Raw genomic sequence first — 17,921 nt, forward strand, 5'->3', positions numbered from 1 at the left:
TAAATGAAATATAATCCTCAAAAATTGTGACCACTATATTGTACACCTGAAATGTAAATAATATTGTATATCAACTATACCTCAATTAAAAAAAAAAAACATGGAGGGCAGAAGGCAGTAGGATGACATGTTCAAAACGCTGAAAGAAAGAGCATCACCCAGGAACTCTATACCCAGCAAGAAAGACTATTCCTCAAGAAAATGAAAGCAGGGGAGTTCCTGTCGTGGCGCAGTGGTTAACGAATCCGACTAGGAACCATGAGGTTGCGGGTTCGGTCCCTGCCCTTGCTCAGTGGGTTAAGGATCCGGCGTTGCCGTGAGCTGTGGTGTAGGTTGCAGACGCGGCTCGGATCCCGCGTTGCTGTGGCTCTGGCGTAGGCCGGTGGCTACAGCTCCAATTCAACCCCTAGCCTGGGAACCTCCATATGCCGTGGGAGCGGCCCAAGAAATAGCAACAACAACAAAAGACAAAAGACAAAAAAAAAAAAAAAAAAAAAAAAAAAAAAAAAAAGAAAATGAAAGCAAAATTAAGATATGCTCAAATTTAAAAACAAAACAAAACAAAAAACTTGAGAGAATTTGTTACCAGCAGATGGGCCTTACAAGAAACACTAAAAGTAGTCCTTCAGAGAGTTGCCGTCATGGCACACAGAAACGAATCCCACTAGGAACCATGAGAGCGCAGGTTCCACCCCTGGCCTCGTTTGGGGGTTAAGGATTTGGCGAATATAAATAAATAAAAGTAGTCCTTCAGACTGAATTGAAAGGAAACTGGCTATCAACTCAAATCTACATAAAGCAATAAAAAGCATCAGTAGAGATAACTGCTTAGGTCAATATAAAAACTCAAATAAATATGTTTTGTTTGTAACTCGTTTTTTCTCCTCTCTGCTTTACAAGACATTTGCCTACAACAGTAATTAAAATCTGTTGTTGAGTTTACAGTTGTGTAAAGCGATCATTTGTACAGCAATAACAGCACATAGAAGGGGGACGTGAATGAAACTATTTAGAAGTACAGTTTTTGTATACTACTGAAGTTAACTGGTATTAATCCAAACTAGATGGTTATAAGTAAAGTGTTAATAAGTAACTCCGGAGCAACCCCTAAGCAATTAATTTAAATATGTACTAAAATAAATGACAAAATAATTAATACACTAGAGGATTTCCCATTGTGGCTCAGTGGGTTAAGAACCCGACTCGATCCCTGGCCCTGCTCAGTGGGTTAAAAATCCAGTGTTGCCACGAGCTGGGGTGTAGGTCACAGATGCGGCTCGGTTCCCGCACTGCTGTGGCTCTGACGTAGGCTGGCAGCTGCAGCTCCAATTAGGCCCCTAGCCTGAGAACTTCCATATGCTGCGGGTGTGGCCCCAAAAAGACAAAAAATAAAAGTAAAAAAAACATACAAAATAAAATAATACAGTAATACACTAGAAGATATCTACCCAAGTCAACTCCATTCCAGTAAAATTAAAAAAAAATCTGTTCAACATAAAAGGAGACAGTTATGGAGGAATAGAAGGATGACAAAGATGTGAGACAGAGAAAACAAATAGCAAGATGACAGACATAAATCCTACTTATCAATAAGTATGTGAACTGTAAATGATTTAAACACTCCAACCAAAAAAGACTGGTTAAGTTAAAAATGATCCAACTGCAGCAGCGTTTACAACAGCGAAGACACGGGAGCAACCTAAATGTCCACTGACAAATGAACGGATAAAGAAAATGTGGTGTATACACACACACACACACACACACACACACACACACACACACGACGACGGAATATTAGCCATAAAAAGAATGAAATAATGCCATTGGCAGCAACATGGATGGATCCAGAGATTATCATACTAGGTAAATCGGCCAGAGGAAGACAAATATCACATGCTACTGCTTATATGCATGTATGTGGAATCGAAAAAAAATTATACAAATGAACTTATTTGCAAAATAGAAAGAGCCTCGCAGACATAGAAAGCTTACAGTTATCAAGGAAGGGGAGGAGGGGTAAACAAGAAGTATGGGATCAGCAGATACAAACCACTACATAAATAACGGCTAATCAACAAGAACCTACTGGAGAGCAAAGGGAACTCAACGTTCCGTAACAACCTACATGGGAAACGAATCTGAAAAAAACAGATGTACGTGCAGTTGAATCACCGTGCTGTACAGCTGAACGTATCACACCATTGTAAATCGACCCCCCTCCAATATAAAGTAAAAATTTAAAAATAAAAAAATAAAACAGACACCCAACCAAGACCTATTGCATAGCACAGGGAACCACATTCAATATTTTAGAATAACCTCTAATGGAAAAGAATCTGAATGTGCCTTGAAAACACTGGCAAGCCGTTTGAAGTAGTCATTAGCTAAATAAGTGCTTTTTCAGCAAGGGATAATAATTGCATTAATTATAATAATAATCAGGTTCATCATGTGTTGGGTGCTACACCAGTCACTGACCAGCACTGACAGAGAACAGTGGTCTCTGTCCTTTTTACACGTCCCAGCGCTGGAACACAGCCCTCCAGCCTCACCGGGTTTCCCTAAGTGCCTATTGACTGTGAGCCCTGGGGCTGGGTGGAAAGTCATTGGAGCCAAGTGATCCAGTCCTTGAGCTTTCGAGCTTCATTTCAACAGGTCCATCTGGAGGCAGCATGACTCACCATCACCCTTGGTCCTCTGTCACCCATAGCCCGCAGGTGGTTTTTAATGGACTTGTTTAATGCCAAACTGGTGGCGGGGCGGGGGGGCGGGGGGGGGCACAAGTGGCTGTTATTTTAATGGCTCAACTGTGAACGGGCTAATTTTTGCTCAGGTTCAATAACTTTTAAAAACTCGAGTATGTTCAGGGTTAAAAGAAGCTGTGAATAGCCCTGCCTCGTAGCTCAGAAGTAGTGTAGTATTAGCTTCCGCTGCATTTCATAACCTGCAGGTGACATTCTGACCCGACTTTGGAATAAACAGACTTAAAACAGCATTTCGCAAGACGAAACCATTCTATTATATCCTAAATTTTAAGCGCTTTTAACGTTGCCTTTTTTCTCCGCTTGTAACTATTAGTGCAGACTGAGCATGGAAATAATTGGTGGGGAAGAATACCATCCTTTGTTGTTCATGTTTTTTCCTTTTACTCACTATTGCGAAATGTAATTCTTTCATAGATGATGCTGAATGGTCTGCGTTAACCTCTCTTAAAGCTCTGTTGAGCGTGACAAATGGGCGGACGATTACTTTTCTGTTTGCACTGAGAAGATAAAACATTAATATAGTAAGTTTGTATTACAGTCAAGTTCTTCTACATGAGACCTTTCATTGTTCAGCTTTGTCGTTCGCTGACACATGAGCTGCCCATTTTCCAACCAAGGCTACCTTCTCCCTTCCAGGTGCCGCTGATGCGGGCACTGTCCAGCCTCTCAGCTGCCTTCTCCACTTGGTTTTTCCAGGAGGTAGAGCTGGTGTCCACGGTGGGACCGCTCACTGCTAACTGAGAACTACCGAGCCGCTGGGTGACCGCCTCAATCCGGGGAATACAGGGCTGTCATTTTCCAACCACGCACTTCTCTCTGGCGTGAGGTCCTTAGGACACCGGAAGGATTGCAGATTCACTTCCCGGCTCAGCAACTTGTCATGGAAAGTTTCCAGCCTGTCCTTTTCATCTTCAAAGCTTGAAAGCTGTTGGATCTAAGAAGGAAATAGCTTATTTGGTTTGAAAAAGACAATCAGATTTGAGGATGGTTAAACACAGGGTTTCCGAAAAGTTAAAACCAACAACTTTTACCCTAATTAGAGTCACATGGTTATAAATTTGCTGGTAATTCTTTAGTGCCACCTAAAACCTGGCATCCTTCTGTAGGAAACAGCAATACTGAGGGGTTAATGGGCGAGTCAAGAGGATGCTTTATCAGATGTTCCGCTAACAGAGGTCAGGGAGAGCGTATTTTGGAATAGAGCTACGAACCGTGAAACAACCACGTGGTCCAAAGTTATCTTATGCACATACCCACACTCACACACAGAGCCGATTAACCTAGAGGTGTCTGCAAAAGTTACTGGCCTACCAAGCCAACAGGAGTCTCACCAACCCCATGGTCTTGGCAGGATTCTGACACATTAGGTTTGACCATAGTGATTTAAACCTAATTATTATCAGGTTATTAAGTTACTTACTGTGTGACCTTAGACATGGTGCCCAACCTCTCTGAGCCTCGGTTTCTTAATCTACGAATAGATTAAATAATTCTTTGGGGGCAGGGTTGTTGGTGACGATTAACAGTAACAGCTGAAACATCCAGCACCCCAAGTGCCCAATATATGGGACTAACTGCTGGGATTTTTGTTCCTATTGATCATCAGGGCATGAAGACCAGAGATTTGAGGAAAATGAATGGCAATGATGTTTTTAAAGGAAATGTCTAAGGGTAAAGTAGTTTTTCTTTAAAATGCTGCCCATAGTACCTTCATTAGATCTTTAAGACTGTGACTCTGTGTGTGTGTGTGATAAAACCTGCATAAATAGCTATTTTAGAATCTTTTTAAATGTGTTGAAATTGCATGTTTACAGGAAAGAGGGAGACATCCAGTTTCTGGTTCTGCAGGTCAGGGGCTTGGAGGTCGCCCCCTCTGTCCCAACAACAAGCAACAGTTGAACAGACTGAAAACCAGCAACTGTCTAGGATCCAATTAGAGAGGGAAGAGGGGACACAGGGCAAAGCTCTGCCCCAAGACGGGAGAGACGGCCAGGCAGGTAAGGAGCAGACGCAATGGGGGCTGCCAGGAACCAGTGCCTGGGAGCAAAAGCTCGGCTGTCATCCACAAATCCCTAGCGGCTCCTGCAGACAAGGCTGAGAGTTAAAAACTCAGCCGTAGGGAGGCCCCACAGTCTTATGAGATTTCCCTCCAGGAGCTCAACCAGGTTCCCAGAGTAGATAGCAGAGAAAACGCCCCCGGCTCCCAGCAGTGGGAGGGAAAAGGAAGAAGCGGGTTCAAACCCACCGGAGCTGAGCCGGAGCCATGTCCTTCTCAGCAAGGGCTGCCCGCAGGGGAAGCCAGAGCCTGGCCTGCCGGGGTCTTGAGCTTCAGAGCCTAACCGACCTGGGGAAGGGAAATACCCACCTCCAGCCCGCGCTAGCCATCCTGTCCCCCCTCAGGGTTGAGAAAAACCTGAGAAAGACTTGCGAGGCTCAGAGCCCAGAGGTTCAGACTCACCCAAACACTGCCACCTGCTCATGCACTTACAACGCGAGCCGCCCCGTGGCACCGCCCCATCACCATCACAGCATTTCCCCCACCCCCCCAGCACAGTCTCTCTGGCTGCTGAGACAAAGGCCAAAGTCCCAGCTGAAGAAACAGAGCAAGTCTCAGAGCCAGACATGGCAGGTGCGTTGCGCTGATCAGACCAGGAATTTTAAACAACTCTGAGGGCTCTAATGGGTAAAACAGCTGGACAGTGTGAGCAGAGAGGGGGTATCCTATAGAAATGCTAGAGATAAGCCCTGGGACAGAAAAGAAGGATGTGGTTTTTTTGTTTGTTTGTTTTTGTCTTTCTAGAGTTGCATCCCAGGGGTCAAATCAGAGCTGTAGCTGCTGGCATGCACCAAAGCCACAGCAATATGGGATCAGAGCTGAGTCTGCAACCTATGCCACAGCTCAGGCAACGTCGGATCCTTAACCCACTGAGAGAGGCCAGGGATCGAACCTGCATCCTCATGGACACCAGTCAGGATCGTTTCCACCGAGCCACCAGAGGAACTCCGTGAAGGATGCCTCTGATGGGCTGACAGGCACACCCCAACTTCCTGCGCTTCACAAAGAGTGCCTTTCTTTTCTTTTTTTTTTTTAACAAATTGAAGCAACCAAGCTTAGAACAAGTCTGCACCATTTTCCCAACAGCGTTTGCTTGCTGTGTCTGTGTCACATTGTGATAATTCTCACAATATTTTGAACTTTTTCATTGTCACTACATTTGGAGAACACCGTGTGATCAGTGATCTTAGGTGTCACCACTGCAGTTGTTCTGTGATGCCACGCCCCACACCATATAAGACGGCGACCTTAAATAATGAACATGTGTTCTGACCGCTCCACCAGGGCCACCCCCCTGCCGTTCTCCCTCCCTGTTCCCTGAGACACAACAAAATTGAAACTAGCCAGTTAGAAACCCTACAATGACCTCTAAGTGTTCAAGTGAAAGAGAGCACGACCGTCTCTCACGTTAAGTCAAAAGCCAGACCTATGTCAGCTTAGTGAGGAAGGACACAAAGACCTGGACAGGCCGGGAGCCGGAGCTCTTGGGCCAAACAGTTAGCCAAGTTGTGAACAAAAAAGCAAAGTTCTTACAGGAAATTAAAATGCCACCGTGGTGAACATACCGCTACTGCTGATATGGGGAACGTTGGTGTGGTCTGGGGAGAAGATCAAAGGAGCCAGAATATTCCCCTAAGCCAGAGCCGCATCCAGAACAAGACCCAACTCTTCAATTCTATGAAGGCTGAGAGAGGGAAGAAGGTGCCGAAGCAACGTTTGAAGCCAGCAGAGGTTGGTTCATGAGGTTCAAGAAAAGAGGTCATTTCCACACTTAAAAGGGCTGATGTAGAAGCTGCAGCAAGCTGGGGGGGGGGGGTGGGATGGGCTGGGGGTTTGGGATGTAAATGCTATAATGATGATCATTGGACAACTATAAATGTAATAAAATTCATTGAGTAATTAAAAAAAAAAGAAGCTGTAACAAGTTATTCAGGAAATCTGAGATAATTAATGAAGGCGGCCATACGAAGCAACAGATTTTCAATGTGGACTAAACAGCCTTCCAGGACGTTCACAGCTGGAGAGGAGAAGTCAGTGCTCAGCTTCAAAGCTTCAAAGGACAGGCTGACGCTCTTGGGCCTTTAAATTGAAGCCAGTTCCCAGGGACCATTCCCCGAATCCTAGGGCCCTTAAGAATTACACTAAATCCACTCTGCCTGTGCTCTATAAATAGAACATGAAATAGTAGCATGCTCAGGATAAATGGGCCAAAAGTTAAGATGACACAATAAATAAGCTCAAAGAGGTAAGGGAATACAAAATCATGGGAGCCAGGAAAAGAACTTGCTGAACAGGATGAGCAGTAGTTTCTGGTACCCGATTATACTCAAAGTGGGGCAGGGGGCCACCCCAAGATCCAGCAACATTCTCAGCAGAGCAGATGGAACTCCAGCCCCTTTTGTGCCTCCCCAGAGAGAGTGAGAGAGCTGATGGGGATACGGTCCGCTCTCCCCTCCTGACATGCTAAGGATGCCCCCTGTAGACCTTAGTCGGTCCTGCACACATGAGGGGGTCGCAGCACAGACGTGGAATGGTGCTCTGCGCTGCATGTAGTTTATTTCTACAGCACTGGTCTGTGCTACTCTCCAGCCTAAAAACTTTTAGTAGCTTTCTGTCATCAACGGAAAGAACTCAGAAAGACAGGGCTCCTGGCCCCAAACTACCGCCCTGACTTTGCCTCCTGCCCTTCTCTAAGCACCTCACTACCTAGCAACACAAAAGCCTGCATCTCAGATGGCAACGCTCCTTCTAAGGCCCGGTTCTGCAGACCCGAGAGTGGCCTGGAGCCTCTGGGGGGCAGGAGTGGGAGCAGTGGAGAGGGCGAGCGCTGCCGGGGCCTCTGGAGGTGGGGGAAGCCGGATGCGCTGTGAGTCAAGGAGCCGCCGCTAGGGATCCCCACACATGCTGCCTTCTTCGCAACTCCATGCTTCAGAAAATGCGGTGCCACCTGCCTAGAAGGTTCCTTCCACTCTGCCCACCAACTCAACGCCTACCCATCCTTCCAGACTCCAGCCCTGGCCAGCACGGGGCAGCAGCTGTGATTACAGGCGCGCATCACCGTCACTGGGGGGGTGTTCACGGCTTCCTCTCTTCCGCCGTGAGCGCCTGGAGGGCGGGGACCGCGTTTCCCTCTCCGCCTCCCCTGTGGGATGTGCAGTGCCTGTCACTTAGAGACACTGACTAAATGCCCGATTCATTAATTAAATACGAAGGTCTGGCTAGCTAATTAATCATCGTGGGTAATTATACATCACGAGAGGATCTGTCCAGGATGATTCTTTGGAATCCCTGCCTGGAGGGAGGGCCTTCCTAGAGGCGGGTCAGCACGATTTAATTATAGTCCCGTGTCAGGCCTCCCTCTGAACACCTGCCCGGTTCTCCAGGCAGAGGCTCCCGCCAAAGGGTCCTTCAGTTTCCTGCCAGGCACAGAGGCCGCAGCCGAGCCGGGCCGGCCACTGACAAATGGGGAAGGTGTCCAAAGTTAAAGGTTTGGTTTTCGAACCTCCTGGACCCCAGGGATGATCCTGTTCTCTGGCGGGAGCTTTCCTGTTCTTCGACACGCAGAAGACCCAGCGCTGTCAGACCAGCTGGAATGGACGGTTTTCAATATAAAGCTCAGCTTCCTGGGGAGCCAGGGCTCCTTCCAGTGAGCCCAGGGGTCCTGGCACCCTTCACCACCTCACCTCCCCCGTACACACCCCTGTCCGCGTCGTCTCTGGTCCAGGTGTTTCCTCTACCTGGAATTCTCATCCCACTCCAGCCCACCCCACTGTCCACGGTAGACACCTACTCGCTTGTGTTTTAAAAGTCAGGTCAGGCATCACCCTGGTAGGAAGCCTCTTGGACCCCTCACCCCGCCCCCTGCCACTGCCAGGCCCAGGAAGCAGAGACCCTCCCTTCTATCCCAGTCCCTCCCTCTAGAGTGTCTGCGGTGGGGCTCAGTCTGCAGAGATCTCACTGGGAGGCCAGGGCCCCTGCCACCGCAGGGAACAGTCCCAGGTCAAAGCCTGAGACACCAGCCCCAGAAGCAGCCCAGAGAGGAAGGGGCAGGTGCATGGCAGGGGAAGGGAGGTGGCCTGTGGGGTCCTCCTGGGTGGGGACGGGCAAAGACTGGCACCACGGGGGCTTCGGGCCTCCCTGGGGAATGTGTCTGCCCTCCAGGTCAGCATGGAGCTTTGAAGCACTTCTTTCTTCCCACATCTGTGAGAGAAAGGAAGCTAACTTGTGGCACAAGAACACTGCAAAATAAATTAGCGCCTTCCTTGCAAGGAATGCAAACCTCCTTGGCAAGGTGTAGAGGCCTCCTGTGGTTAAGACAGTGATAGGAGCTCAACCCTGAGGGATAAGAGCCCAGTGGGGCGACAACAAGGAGCCAGCAGCAACAGAGAAAGCTCCCATCACAAGAGCTTTGGAGCCAAGATCCTGAGTCAGTTGACAAAGAAGAATAAGAATTAGAGAAAATGGTACCAGCTTTTTGTGGGCATGTTTTCCACAGGTGTTCTTCAAGAACTGGAGTTCCCTGGTGGCTCAGAAGGTTAAGGACCCAGGGTTGTCACTGCTGTGGCTTGGGTTCAATCCCTAGCTGAGGAACTTCTGCATGCTGTGGGTACAGCCAAAATAAAAAAAAAAAAAAAATCATCTGCTTCAGGACTTAACATGAAGTTCAACTTCTTTAGGAGAGAGAGCTCTTTTAGAAAATTACAGATAGAAAAGCATCTGGAATTCCCTCCCCGACCCCTAAGCCTGGTTTTGATTTTACGCTTCTGGTTCAGGTGTGGCAGGGCACACTAAGCATGACACAATAATAGCGCTCCTGAAATTACAGAAACAGTGTCTTACAGCTGGCTTAGCTTTTACAGATTAACTTAGAAAACTAGTAAATGCCTAACACTTACTATATGCTGGGCCCTGTTCTAAATGTGTCTTGTGAATTATTTCTTTAGTCTTCCCAACAACCCCCTCAGGTAGCTACTACCACGATCTCCGTTTAATAGACATGGAATCCAAGGCTGTAAAGTGCCACCAACTTGCCTGGGACTCCCAGCTAGAGGGAGGGAAAGCTGGGGTGGGCAGCCAGACAGTGGCTGGCTCCAGGGTGCCCACTTTTAACCACCATGCCCTCCCACCCTCAGCATGAAGGCCACTCGGCGGGGTGTGCAGGACACGGAGGTTGGTCTTCCCAGCATGGTGGACTGATGGAAAGACTAAACTGGACTTGGGAGTGACTCCTCCCAAGGGAGAATGGATGAGGGCGTCAGTGGGGGCTCTGGGCCAAGAGGCAATTAGCCGGGGTGGGTGAAGACTGAGAGCAGCCAGGGGGCCATGCAGAGGGAATGTTCCAGAAGACAAGCAAAAACCAAGATGAACCCTAAGCTTGAGGATAGGGACCAGAGCAGAAGCCACCAAAGGAGGGCCAAGACCAACAGGGACGAGAAACCAGGAGGCACAACTGACCCCCCCCCCGACACCCCTTCCCCCCCATGGAGAGGCAGTGGTGGCGCAGCTGGAGTCTCCGGGGGTGTGGTTGACGCAGCCGCCTGAAGGCTTGGGGGTTGGGCCAGAGCGAGAAGGCCTTGGTTGGGGGGTTGCAGGAAGATGACCACAGGTGTTTAAAGTCCGACCACAGCGGTGAAAATGGTTCCCTAGACAGATGAACCAGGACTCACCAGGAGCCTGTGGTCCAGAAATGCTTGAACCGGACGTTGAGTTTCATGGGTGGGGAGGCCTGATTCCAGGCTCTCCCTCTAAAGGCCCCAGAAGAATCTCTGTTCTGCAACCGCTGTCTCGCTTGTCTGGCTTCTCCGCCGAGGATGCTGATGACAGGGCAAGCCTGCCACCATCACGTCCTATAATATAATTTGGGGCACTAGGCATATCCTGAGCTATAAACCAGGAGCCCAGAAATCATTAGCTGGTACCAGGGATTTCATGTCACTATGGAGATATTCCCAAGTAAATCTTTTCCTTTCCAACCACCAAACACCATCGTGTTACAACCAAGACAGGTGTCTATTTATTCCCAACCAGTCTCTCTCAGATTTACGTTCCAGTCATGAGATGGGACTTCTTGCTGCATTTCAGCGCATTACTTAATCAAATGGCATACTGGTTGACCCCAGTGTATCTTAAAGGTGGGATTATTTATGGAGATGGTTTCGCGTGTGGGGTCACCATGGGGCCTAATTTGCATGTGTATCTCAGGAGAGCTGGGATGTTATTTGCATAAGACCCCCCAGGTTTCCTGGGAGGGTCAACGAAGAGGACCCTGGCACCACTGAAGGGCAGACTCCCACGTTCAGGGACCAGCTACCCAAGGGATGACATCAGTCAAGCCCCAGAGGAGAGCACTTTGGGAAAGTAGCCCCAGCCCACCTCCAGTCCAAAGCGAGCACGTGCTCTGCGGCAGCAGACGTCTTGGCGGGGACTGCCTACCGTGGCACCATGAACAGCTCTTCTGAGGCCCTTCCAGGAGTGGGGGGGTCCTTATGAGCCAGACTGCCCAGCAGTGGACGTTCACTAAATTTAGGAGAAACATTTCTCAAGCCCCTCCTGGGGCAGTGGGAGCAAGGCCAGCAGGTATGACTCCTGCCCTCAAGGGCTGTCACAGTCCAGTGAGCAGGAGCACCTGGTGCCCTTGAAGCCAGAGCAGTGGTTTATCTTGCTGCTTTGTGTCTTCCTGGTGGCACAAGCCTTCTGTCACACATAAGGTCCCTCTCTGTCTGAGGTTACTTTCTTTGCTCTGAAGTCTACTTTGGCCAGATGTTGTAGAGCCACTCCTGCTTTCTATCTGCATCGTATATCTTTTTCTATCCACTTAATTTCAGTCTACCCACGTTGTTGTATTTGAAGTGACCTTCCTGTATCAACATATTTGGGATCACTTTTTAAAATCCATTCAGTCAATTTCTGTCTTTTAATTGGTATTAGACCATTTACATTTAAAGTAATTGTTGAGGTTTCAGGGCTTAAATCTGCTATTTTATTATTGTTTTGTTTCTTCCTTTTCTTTCTTTTTTCTTTTTTCCCTGCCCACAGCATGTGGAAGTTCCTGGGCCAGGGATCGAACTCACACCACAGCAGTGACCCGAAACCATGCAGTGACAACACCAGATCCTTAACTCACTGCACCTCAAGAGAACTCCATGTTTCTTCTATTGCTAATCCCATCATTTCTCTTTTCTTCCTCTGGGTTACTCAAGCATTTTTTTTAGGGCTCCATATTGATATATTTGTAATGTCTTTGAGTATTTTACTTGGCATAGTTTTCTTAGCAGTTGCTATAGACGTTATAATATGCATGTATAACTTATCACAGTCCACTGGTATCAAAGGTACTGGTACCAGTTTGAGTGAAGTACAGAAACCTTATTTTCATTTTGGTCCCCCTATCTTTCCCATTTTTAAAAGTTAGCTTTCTTAAGTATTTCCTCCACATATACTGAACACTACATCAGATGGTGTTAAATTTTTGCTACAATCATCAAATATGTTTTAAGAAATTCATGAGAAATAGGAGAGTCTATTTACTCCTATTTTTATCCATTCAGTGTGTAAAATGATGTTCTTTTTAAAGTTCCAAGCTTTCTTCTGTTATCATTTTCTTTATGTCTAGAGAACTTTAGACATTTGAAAAGGATCGGTTTGCAAGCAACAAAATCTCTTAGTTTTTCTTTGTCTGAGAATATGTTTACTTCCCCTTCATTCTTGAAAGATATTTTCAATGGGTATAGAATTTGTGGTTGACAGTTCTTTTCTTTCAATGCTTGAAAAACACTGTGCCACTTCCTCCCGGCAGCCATGTCTTCAGATGAGATATCTGCTGTCAGTCAGTCATTGTCCCTATATAGTAATGCACTATTGCGCTCCGGCTGCTTTCAATAATGTGTGTGTGTGTGTGTGTGTGTGTGTGTGTTTAGCTTTTAAATGTTTATTATGTGTCTTGTCATGCATTTCACACCATCTGGTTTTATCCTATTTGGATTTCACTCAGCCTCTTAAATCAATGGATTTATAGTTCAACCCCACTGACAACCCTCCCAGAAAAAGTAGGGCAAAAATTACCACTGCCCCTTGCCTCCAAGGATCACTGTGAGCTCAACTTTCCTCCAGGGTCCTGCTGTCACCTGGCAGCAGGGAGGTGGAGGGTTGACACACACAGGGTTTGGGCAGAAGTTCAGCTCCTTGCTGGGCCCTGCTGATACCTGGGAAGCAGAAGAGCTGAATCAGTATGTCGACTAGCCTCATTCTGCCCCCCCACCTCATTCTGCCTCTTTCATATCAACCAGCTATTGGATTCCACTGTCACTGGTAAGGAAACAGAGCACTGCCTGCTTCCACTGAGCACTGACAGATCCACTACCTACTTGGTCCCCAGACAGCACCCAGCTGGGGAATGAGAGTACCACCTGCTTCCACCAAGTCAGAGATAGAAGATTAGCCCTCTGCTCAGCCTTGCTGAGCAGGGCAATCAGAGTGCTGCCGGCTTCCACGGGGGCAGGGGGGCTGTGGTAGATCAGCTCCCTCTTTGGCCCTACTGACACTTGGGGATTGGCTGTAGTTTTCCCACTGGTGTTTGGCTAGAACAAGGTGAGTACTCCCAAGGTTTTTTGTTGTTAGACCACCCCTTTCTCAGTCTTTTGGCTGTGAGGAACAGGCTTTTCTTTTTTTTTTTTTTTTTTTGTCTCTTTGTCTTTTTTTGTTGTTGTTGTTGCTATTTCTTGGGCCGCTCCCGCAGCATATGGAGGTTCCCAGGCTAAGGGTTGAATCGGAGCTGTAGCCACTGGCCTATGCCAGAGCCACAGCAATGCGGGATCCAAGCCGCGCCTGCAACCTACACCACAGCTCACGGCAACGCCGGATCGTTAACCCACTAAGCAAGGGCAGGGATCGAACCCGCAACCTCATGGTTCCTAGTTGGATTCGTTAACCACTGTGCCATGACGGGAACTCCTTTTTTTTTTTTTTTTTTTGTCTTTTTGTCTTTTTTTGTTGTTGTTGTTGAAACAGGCTTTTCTTGAAGCTATTTTTGGTCTGGGTGGGCCTGCTGGCAATTCCGGGTTGGAGGCTTATGTAGAGCCCTGCTTGGAGTATATTGGAGGCAGTAGGGAAACCCCCAGGACCCATCACTGTGATGGCCCTAAAGTCAGCCAAGGAGGTCGGCCTTCTTCCTTCTACCTCTCAGAGTCATGCTTTTCTGGTGTGTTATGTCCATGGTCTTTAGTTTTAAGAGGGAGGAGCTGCAAGGAATGTAGCGACTTCATCTTGGCTGGAAGCAAAGTCTGACTGTATCTGGCATGTTTAGGAGAGATCAGATATGTTTTAAGAGACCTATAATTCCCCTTAGGGTTACAGGCAACCTCCAAGTTCCCTCATGATCAAGTGGGTGGAGAAGTAGCTTGAGAGAAAGAGCCAGTGAGCTTGCCAAAAGGTTGCCATGACATGGAAGGAAACTTTTTATTGCTTTAAACACAATGCCTTTCCCACAAATTAAAACCAAGTAATGATCCAGAAACCCTGCACACTGAACCAGTTTCAAAACATAAACTACAAACTTTATAGGGCACAGCTCACTTTCCCATGTTGGACAGATACCTTTGGTTATTATTAATCACTCAGTAGGCTACCCGAGGGACCTGAAACACCACCATGAACACCAGACGTGAGCCAACATTTCTAGAACCTCAATTCTAATGTTTCTTGACTGTGGCTTTTTAAGACATTGAATTCAAAAGCCCTTTATGAAGCATAACATATACAAGGCACCAGGGTTGCACCCAAGCATGCTGGAGCAGCACGCATGGTTTATTTAAGTGGGCTTTACCAGGAACGCGGTGTGAAGAAACCAAATCAGAAAGATGCCCATTGAAAAGGAGGACTTTGGTATGCCACAAGAAACAGTGACTTTTGTCCCCAATTTCTGACATCTCTTTTAACATGACATTTTAAAAACATCTGTTTCTGAAGTAGAGCAGGAAATCTCTAAGCAGCCATAATTCTTTGGTTGTGTCACATGGCAACTACAGGCTGTATTTTTTTCTTAAAACCTATCAGGAAATCTTTCTCTTTCCTTTTAAACTAGTTCAAAGCAGAGCACTTACTGGGCATTTATACGTAGGGAGAGTTTGAGAGGCCACTTTTACAAATAGTGTCATGAGATGAGTCATGGTATAAGGATTCTGCTTTCAGCAGGGTTAGGAATGGGGCTGCTTCATTAGCAAGCTGGGGGGGAGGAGGGAGCCACCTGATTCTGAGTCAGTCCCTGGAAAAGGAAGGCAGATTGCAAACGTATATGTCAGGTACCTCTCTTCTGGGTACCTCTTTGAAGCAAGAATAATTGTTCTGGCCCTTTGTTTGACTGAATGGCTTTCAGAACCGTGTTTCCAATCTCTGTGACAGAAGCTTATATGGCTTCAGTGGCCGTGGATTAGACAGATAGAGGGTGTGTGTGTGTGTGGTGTATGTGTGTGGGGGTGTCTATGTGCCTGCACAGTAGGGGGAGGTCAAGGTAGTTTTTTCTTTTCCTTGATGAAATATATGAGGTGCCATATGGTGGAGCAACCTGAGAATACCAGGTGTGCCTGCATCAGAATCTAATGTGCTGTTACCATGGAGACCAGAGCTCCCTCAGCAATGCACGGCCTCTACTTCCCCCATCGGAGGAGCTTACTTGTCTAATAGGAGCAGGTGCTCTGACATACAAAAGAACTAAACCTTGAAGGCAAGCCTTTAGCAATTTCTAATTTCTCTTTCCTTGATTCTTCCTAAAGAGTTTTCTCCCTCTCTACTCATGGCTCTTATTTGAGCAAAGGCTTTGTTGAACCAATAGTAATAGCAGCATTTATTAAGATGGTACTTTGTGTTATATATACTCTACCCTCTGGAATAAGTGTTTTATCTATATTTTACAGACGAGAAAACCAAGGCTTCAAGAAAGTAGGATATTTTCCCAAGTCAGAAATCTCATAAACGGCTGTCCAGGTTGGAACCTGAACCCAGATCCATCTGACCTCAGCCTGTGCACTTAACTTCCTGCCAGAGGGTGATGAATTCATTATACCTGGAATATTCTTTTCAAAGGATTATCCAGCTTTTTAGTCCTATGGACTAAAATCCGAGATGCCAAAGAAAAAGGATGTGGAGTCTCTGAAAGCTTTAGAAAAGAAAAAGAGTGACTTATTAACAGGACAAGCCACACCACGCTGAGAATGAATGGCTAAGATTTACTGAACATTTGCACCTGTCATTCATTCTTTCATCAAATGCATATTGAGACTTATCTTATGCCAAGCATTGCTCTAAGTCTAATGGGTGCAATGGTGACCAAAACTAACAAATTAGACAAAAATCCCTGCCTGTGGGGACTTCCTAGAATCCCCAATTTGTGTCTGCATCAGGCACTTTGTCGTGAGAACTCAGAAGGGGTAAAACAGGGCCCTTACCCTGAAGTTTATACTCAAGAAGTCAAGTATAAATTTGGGCACAGATGACCTAACTGTAAGGCACTGTGCTAAGTGCTAGACTCCAGAGAGGCACAAAGTTCTGGGGACAGCGGACCACGCATGGGCACAGGGGTTCCAAGGTTTTCTGGATAGCTGTAGCTGGCTAGAGCCCTCAGAGATCCCAGATCCAATGACCTCCATGGAGGCCCAACTCCTGATGAGCTGGACAGGTGACACATACTTTGTCAAGTAGTGATGGTCACCCCAGGTCTCCCTCACATGTGCGTCAGGTGGACTGCTAAGGACAGAACTTTGCAGGTGTTCCCACCTCACTGCATTTCTTTCCATTTCATTTTGCTCATTCTGGCTCTTCTTTCCACCTACTGAACTCTTTTTCAACATCGTTTCAATAATCTTCATCTGTCCTTCCCAGCTTTGTGTCTTCTGGAAATTTGCTATCTTCATCTTCTATCCAAACTCTTGGAGAACAAGGTCAAGGGCAGGCCTCTAGCAAGTTCAGGAAAGCCTTCTTTCTAGTCCAGCAGAAATCCAGAAAATGATACCTTTGATGTAGTCACTCGACCAGCCAAGAGCCCATGCGACTCTAACTCAGGATACATCTCTCTACCTTGTCCAGACGGACGTCACTGGGGATGCTGCCGAATGTCTTGGCAAAGTTCCTTTCACTGTCCCAGAGACTTGCGCGCACGCACACACACACATGCACACACAGACACTGCTGTCTTGGTGCAAGGTTGGGGAGGTGGCAATTGCTTTGATACTCAAAATATAAGATGAGAACAGGGAACTCTCCGGCTCTAGCCATGACAATAAACTCAGGCCTGTTGTTTACAAGTTGGGTTTTGTTGAAATGGTGCCAAACTGTCAGTCAAACACAAACGAAATGTTACCAAACAATTGTCCCACTTAATTTTTGAGTAGACAAGCAGTATCAGCGCAACACATAAGCAGAGTTCATTGTTGGCACTAAATCAAACTTACAATAAAGTAAATCTAAGGGAGTTTCATGAAATGCCTAGCCGTGACGGTGCCGTATGGTAATTAAAAAGACATTCACAGCAACTGAAATAACTTCCTTACACAGGAGAAAATCTTGGGGGTGCAAACTGAGTAAAGAAAGGTCAAAAACAGGGAAGGAAGATGGGGAGGGGGGGAAATGAGGGCCACGTAAGAAGATCAGGGGTGGGTTTTGCCCTTATTTAAGCCAAGCAATTCCAAGGACTAGGGAGTTTCCAGCCTGCCCTTGACTAAATCTGCAAGCTAGGAACCTGGGCATGGAGAATAAAAATCTCAGAACATTTGTTCAGCTTCTCTAAGAAAAAAGAATTCTAAAAACCAGCTAACACTGGAGTTCCTGTCGTGGCACAGTGGTTAACGAATCCGACTAGGAACCATGAGGTTGCGGGTTCGGTCCCTGCCCTTGCTCAGTGGGTTAAGGATCCGGCGTTGCCATGAGCTGTGGTGTAGGCTGCAGATGCGGCTCGGATCCCGCGTTGCTGTGGCTCTGGCGTAGGCTAGCAGCTACAGCTCCAATTCGACCCCTAGCCTGGGAACCTCCATATGCCGCGGGAGCGGCCCAAGAAATGGCAAAAGGACAAAAAAAAAAAAAAAAAAAAAAAAAAAAAACAGCTAACACTG

General features: G+C 46.9%; 1 long non-coding RNA gene across 1 annotated transcript in view; it reads right to left on the bottom strand.

The window, feature by feature from the left end:
* The window catches only part of LOC106505250, a 215,180-nt gene that overhangs the window by 189,521 nt on the left and 7,738 nt on the right, over window positions 1-17,921 (bottom strand). The window lies entirely within an intron of this gene.

This window comes from Sus scrofa, chromosome 11 (assembly GCF_000003025.6).
Source record: "Sus scrofa isolate TJ Tabasco breed Duroc chromosome 11, Sscrofa11.1, whole genome shotgun sequence".
Classification (NCBI taxonomy): domain Eukaryota; kingdom Metazoa; phylum Chordata; class Mammalia; order Artiodactyla; family Suidae; genus Sus; species Sus scrofa.